This window comes from Eubalaena glacialis, chromosome X, assembly GCF_028564815.1.
Source record: "Eubalaena glacialis isolate mEubGla1 chromosome X, mEubGla1.1.hap2.+ XY, whole genome shotgun sequence".
Lineage (NCBI taxonomy): Eukaryota > Metazoa > Chordata > Mammalia > Artiodactyla > Balaenidae > Eubalaena > Eubalaena glacialis.
The window spans coordinates 27,811,849-27,819,262 of record NC_083736.1 but is presented as its reverse complement, the minus strand read 5'-3'; the positions used below and the strand labels follow the sequence as shown (position 1 = coordinate 27,819,262).

General features: G+C 38.3%; 1 pseudogene; it reads left to right on the top strand.

Moving 5' to 3' along the window:
- The first annotated feature begins 573 nt into the window (after positions 1–573).
- On the top strand, positions 574–1,753 carry LOC133082498 (5-azacytidine-induced protein 2-like; annotated as a pseudogene).
- Positions 1,754–7,414: the final 5,661 nt, after the last annotated feature.

Genomic DNA, 7,414 nt, shown 5'->3' with positions numbered 1-7,414 from the left:
AGTTCATCAAATGATCAAACACAGAGTTACCATGTGACCCAAGAATTCTACTCCTATGTTTATATATATCCAAGAGAAACGAAAACCTATGTCCACACAAAAACTTGTACATGAATGTTCATAGCAACATTATTGATAACGGCCAAAGGTGGAAACCCAAATGTCCGTCAATAGTTGAATGGATAAACAAAATGAAGTATATCCATACAATGAAATATTGTTCAGCAAAAGAAAGGAATGGACTGGCTCCCCCTGTGTGGCGCACGGCCCAGGCGGGCGCTGACAGAGCTGGGTAACTGGCCTTCTCTGGCGGCGGCTCGGCCCTCCTTCCACGGCCTCCAGGGCCGCAGCCGACTGGCCGGCCTTGCCGGCCTTGGCGCCGCCGAGGCGGGAGAAATGGGAGTCCCTCCGCAGCGTTCCCGGAGCGGCTGCCTTCGCCGGGGAAGCGGCGCTGTCTTCGAGGAAACCGGAAGCCCCCCGTGACCCGGTTTGTTTTTGGTCCGTTTCCAAACACTGGGGAATTGAAACTCAGCGGCTCTGGGGGCGGCCCTAGGAGCCTGTGTGTGGGCTGTCATGGATGCACTGGTAGATGATGATATCTGCATTCTGAATCATGAACAAGCCCATAGGAGAGATACAGTGACTCCAGTCTCAATGTATTCAGGAGATGAATCTATTGCTTCACATTTTGCCCTTGTCACTGCATATGAAGACATCAAAAAACGACTTAAGGATTCAGAGAAAGAGAACTCTTTCTTTAAAAAAAGAATAAGATTTTAGGAAGAAAAGCTTATAGGAGCTCGAAGGGATGAAGAAACAAATTCTGTGGGAGGAGAACAAATAAATAAGGCCTATCATGCATATCGAGAGGTTTGCATTGATAGAGTTAATCTGAAGAGCAAATTGGATAAAATGAATAAAGACAACTCTGAATCTTTGAAAGTACTGAATGAACAGCTACAATCTAAAGAAGTAGAACTCCTCCAGTGGAGGACAGAGATGGAAACTCAGCAGGTGATAAGAAATTTAAATCCACCTTCATCAAACCGGGAGGTGGAAAAGTTGAGCTGTGACCTGAAGATCCATGGTTTGGAACAAGAACTGGAACTGATGAGGAAAGAATGTAGAGATCTCAAAATAGAGCTACAAAAATCCAAACAAATGGATCCATCTCAGGAAGACAGTCTGAAGAACAGAGATCTCCAAAGACTAAGCATTTCAAGTGATAATATGCAAAGTGCATACTGGGAACTGAAGAGAGAAATGTCTAATTTACATCTGGTGACTCAAGTACAAGCTGAACTTAAGAAAGCTGAAAATCCCAGCTGCAATCAAGAAAGCTTGCACCCCAGCAGGATGCATGGAAGACCTTGGGAAAGACAGCACAAAACAGCACTTGACAAATTTTACTGCAATGTACAAAAGACACGCCCCTCTCTCGCCAAACGGCAAAACTCTTTGTCATGCCATGTCTTCCCCTTTACCAGGAGATGTAAAGGTTTTATCAGAGAAAGCAGTTCTCCAGTAGTGGACAGATCACGAGCGATCCATTCCTCACGACGGCACAAACTTTCAGGAACACAACTCTTATGGCAGAAATTCTCTGGAAGATAATTCTTGGGTATTCCCAAGCCCTCCTAAATCAAGTGAGACAACATTTGGGGAAACTAAAAATAAACCTTTCCCTTTATCCAACCTGCCACCACTGCATTACTTGGATCAACATAATCAGAACTGCCATTATAAAAATTAATTCTGAAGAGATTCATGATGTTCTCATGAGGTTGCTGTGTCTCCCTCAGTGGTTTTCTTGGGAAATCATTAACAAACTGAAAGCAGATTTTGATTGAACTTTTGCAGAGTTTTTCAGTATTTACATTTGCACATAATGTACCATATTACATAGTTGATTTTTCAGTATGAAAGAACACCCTCCAGCTCAGAATCAGAATCAGGTATGTGTTACTAATTAATAAATTAACAAACCTAAGGTGTTTCAAAAAAAAAAAAAAGGAAATGAAACAGTGATACATGCTACAACATGAACAAGCTTTGAAAACATTATGTCAATGAAAGAAGTAAGTTGCAAAAGTTACCAGATACTATATGATTTCATTCATATGAAAGCCCAGAATAGGGAAATCTATAGAGACAGAAAGTAGATTAGTGGTTTTTTAGGGCTGGGTTGGTGAGGGACAGAGGAATAGGGGAATTATAGCTAAAAATATGGGGTTCTGGAGAAGGTTCAAGATGGTGGCATAGGAAGATCTTAAACACACCTCCTCCCATGGACACAACAAATCTACAACTACATATAGAACAATTCCCTTGGAAAAAGACTTAAAATCTGGATGAACAAATCCTCCACAAAAAAGGGTAAAAGGACAGCATTGAGATGGGTAGGAGAGGGAGAAATATGGGCTCCCAGGGAATAACCCACATCCCAGCTGTGGTGATCCACAATCAAAAGGGATCACAAGGTACAGATCTTTTCCCTGAGGAGCAAGGGATTCCAACTGCACATCAAGCACTCCAACCCCTAGATCCTGCACAGGAGAGACAAGTCACCTAAACACCAGGCTTTAAAAACCAACAGGCAAAATGCTCAGGAAAACTACAGAACTGCATGGAACAGAAGACGAACTCTTAAAGGGCTTGCATGCAGACTCACTTGGCCTGAAAACCATTGCAAAAACACCAGATTGAAAAGCTCATGGACGATAGGTGATGGGGACCCACTTACTAATATTGAAGCAACTGCTAGAGAAGCAAGAACCAGTTGAGATGCTCCCTGGGGACTGAGTCATTGGTGGGAGCCATTTATGCAACCTCAGCGTACCTTGCTAATACTGGCACTGGTGGGCACCATTTTGGAATTCTCTATCTAACCTGTTTGTGACAGTGGGCACACCCTGCTGAAAGCCCTGTCCACCCCTGCACCCGAGCTGGGCCTCATAGCTGACCAAGCTATAACCCTGCCCACCAGTGCCCCAGGGCAGCCACCACCAGGCCCAGTAGCCGGTCTGGGTGACAGCCCTGCCCTTTAGCACCCTGCAGCAGCTGTAGCCCTGCCACAAAAGGTCAAATACAGCCTACAGAGGGGACACGGCTTGAAAACCCGGCTCTGGTGGCCAGGTGGGATTGCACTTCTGAGCCCCACAGGACATCTCCTAAATAAGGACACTCCTTCAAGACTGGTAGACATAGCTGATCTACCTAAAACAGAGAAACAAACACAGAGAATTAGACAAAATGAGGAGACAGAGGAATATGTTCTAATCAAAAGAACAAGACAAAATCTGAGAAAAAATTAATCAAAACAGAGATAAATAATACACCTGATAAAGAATTCAAAGTAATGGTCATAACGATGCTCACCAAACTCAGGAGGAGAATGGATGAACAGAGTGAACTTCAATGAAGAGATAGAAAATATAAGAAAGTAGTAAACAGAAGTTACAAATGAACTGAAGAATACACTAGAAGGGTTCAACAGCAGACTGGATGAAGTAGAAGAACAGATCAGCCAGCTGGAAGACAAAACAATGAAACTCACTCAGACAGGGCAGCCAAACAAACAAACAAAAGAGAATTTTAAAAAGTAAAGATACCTTAAGGGACCTTTGGGACAACATCAAGCAGAATAACATTCACGTTATAGGGGTCCCAGAAGAAGAAGAGAGACAGAAAAAGGGTCAAAAAATATTTGAAGAAATAGTGACTGAAAGCTTCCCTAATCTGGGGAAGGAAACAGAAATTCAGGTCGAGGAAGCCCCAAGAGTTCCAAATAATATGAACACAAAGGGACACACACCAAGACACATTATAATTAAAATGGTAAATGTTAAGGATAAAGAGAAAATCCTAAAAGCAGCAAGAGAAAACAACTTGTTATATACAAGGAAAACCCCATAAGGCTATCAGCAGATTTTTGAGCATGAATTTTATAGGCCAGAAGGGAATGGCATGACATATTCAAAGTGCTTTAAAAAAACAAAAAACAAAAAAAAAACTTCTAACATACAATTCTCTACCCAGCAAGGTTATCATTCAGAATTGAAGGAGATATAAAAAATTTCCCAGAAAAGTAAAAGCTAAAGGAGTTCATCATCACTAAACCAGCTCTACAAGAAATATCAAAGGGACTTCTATAAGCTAAAAAGAAATGGTGCTAATTAATAATAAGAAAACATACGAAAGTAAAAATCTCACTGGAAAAGGTAAATATATAATAAAAGTAGTGGATAAATCACTTATAAAGCAAGCCTGATGGTTAAAAGAGAAAAGTAGTAAAAATAACTAAAACTACAATAATTAGTTAAGGGATGCATAAAATAGAAAGATGCAAAATTTGTCAGCAAAAGTATAAAACATGGGGGGGGTAAAAAGATAAAGATTTGGAATGTGTTCAAATTTAAGTTGCTACCAACCTAATAGGATGTCATATGTGAATCTCACAGTAACCACAAGGAGAAAACTTAAATACACAAATTAAAATGAGAAAGGAATCTAAACATAACACTGAAGAAAACCAGCAAAACACAAGGGAGAAGAGAAAGAGAAATGAACAGAGAGGAACAATAACAGCCAGAAAACAATGAACAAAATGGCAATAAGTCCATACCTATTAATATTTACTTTAGATGTAAATGGACTAAATGTTCCAATCAAAAGACATAGAGTGGCGTAATGGATTAAAAAAAACAAGACCCTTCTATATGCTGACTACAAGGGACTCACTTCAGAGGAAAGGACACACACAGACTGAAAGTGAAGGGATGGAAAAAAGATATTCCATTCAAATGGAAATGAAAAGAAAGCTGGAGGAGCTTTACTCATATCAGACAAAATAGACTTTTAAACAAAGCCTGTAACAGAAGACAAAGAAGGGCATTACATTGTGATACAGGAATCAATCCAGCAAGAAGATGTAACATTTATAAATGTATATGCATGCAACAGAGGAGCACCAAGCTATATAAAGCAAATATTAATAGGCTTAAAGGGAGAAATTGAAAGCAATACAACAATAATAGGGGACTTTAACACCCTAATTACATCAATGAAAAGAGCATCCAGAAAGAAAATAAATAAGGAAACAGACTTAAAATACACATTATATCAGATGAACTTAATAGATATATATGGAATATCCTATCCAAAAGCAGCAAAAACACATTGTTCTCAAGTGCACATAGAACATTCTCCAGGATAGATCACATGTTAGATCACAAAGCAAGTCTCAATAAATTCAAGAAGACTGAAATTATATCAAGCATCTTCTCTTACCACAATGATATGAAACTAGAAATCAATCACAGGAAAACGCACAAAAACATGGAGGTTAAGCAACTGAACAACCAATGAGTCATTGAAGAAATCAAGGGAGAAACAAAAAAATACCTAGAGACAAATAAAACAGAAATACAACACATCAAGATCTGTGGAATGCAGCAAAAACAAATCTAAGAGGGAAGTTCATAGCAATACAGGCCTTCCTCTAGAAACAAGAAAAATCCCCCCCAAACAACTAACTTTACATCTAAAGGAACTAGAAAAAGAAGAACAAACAAAGTCCAAAATTAGTAGAAGGAAGGAAATAATAAAAATTAGGGCAGAAATAAATGAAGTAGAGACTGAAAAAACAATAGAAAAGATTAATGAAACCAAGAGTTGGTTCTTTGAAAAGATAAACAAAATCAACAAACTTTCAGCTAGACTAACCAAGGAAAAAAGAGGATTCAAATAAATAAAATCAGAGATGAAAGAAGAAAAGTTACAGCTGATACCATAGAAATACAAGGGCTCATAAGAGACTACTATGAACAATTACATACCAACAAATTGGACAACCTAGAAGAAATGGATAAATTCCTAAAAACATACAATCTTCCAAGATGAATAATGAAGAAATAAAAAATCCAAATAGATCAATTACTAGTAAGGAAATTTAAACAGTAATCAAAAATCTACCAACAAAAGCCCAGGGGCAGATGGTTTCACTGGTAAATTCTACAAAACATTCAAAGAAGATATAATACCTATACTTCTTAAACTCTTTCAAAAAACTGAAGAGGAGGAAAAACCTTTTAAACACATTTATGAAGCCAGCATTACCCTGATACCAAAACCAGATGAGGACAGCACAAAAACAAAAATTATAGGCCAATATTCTTGATGAACACAGATGCAAAAATCCTCAACAAATATCAGAAAATCAAATCCAACAATACGTTAAAAGGATCATACACCACCATCAAGTGGGATTTATTCCAGGAATGCAAGAATGGTTCAACATCCACAAATAAATCAACAAGATACATCACATTAACAAAAGGAAGGATAGAAATCATATGATCATCTCAATACATGCAGGAAAAGCATTTGACAAAACTGAACATCCATTTATGATAAAAACTCTCAAGAAAGTAGGTATAGAGGGAACATACCTCAACACAGTAAAGGCCATATATAACAAAACATCATACTCAACAGTAAACAGCTCAAAGATTTTCCTGTAAGATCAGGAACAAAACACTATTGCCACTTTTATTCAACATAGTACTGAAAGCCCTAGCCATGGCAATTAGGCAAGAAAAAAAAGGTATCCAAATTGGAAAAGAATAAGCAAAACTGTCACTATTTGTAGATGACATGATACTATATACAGAAAACCCTTAACACTACACCAAAAAAAAAAAGTTAGAATAAATAAATTCAATAAAGTTGCAGGATAAAAAATTAATAATATATAGAGATCTGTGGCATTTCTATACACTGAAGCACATTATCAGAAAGAAAAATTGAGAAAACAATCTCATTTACAATTGCATCAAATATATACAATGGAATATTACTCAGCCATAAAAAGAAACGAAATTGAGTTATTTGTAGTGAGGTGGATGGACCTAGAGTCTGTCGTACAGAGTGAAGTAAGTCAGAAGGAGAAAAACAAATGCCATGTGCTAACACATATATATGGAATCTAAAAAAAAAAAAAAAAAGGTTCTGATGAACCTAGGGGCAGGACAGGAATAAACATGCAGATGTAGAGAACAGACTTGAGGACACGGGGAGGGGGAAGGGTTAAGCTGGGATGAAGTGAGAGAGTAGCATTGATATATATACACTACCAAATGTAAAATAGCTAGTGGGAAGCAGCTGCATAGCACAGGGAGATCAGCTCAGTGCTTTGTGACCACCTAGAGGGGTGGGATAGGGAGGGTGGGAGGGAGGCACAAGAGGGAGGGGATATGGGGATATATGTATACATATAGCTGATTCACTTTGTTATACAGCAGAAAATAACACACCATTGTAAAGCAATTATACTCCAATAAAGATGTTAAAAAAAAAAGAATAAATTACCTAGGAATAAATTCAACCAAGGAGGTGAAAGACCTGTACTCTGAAA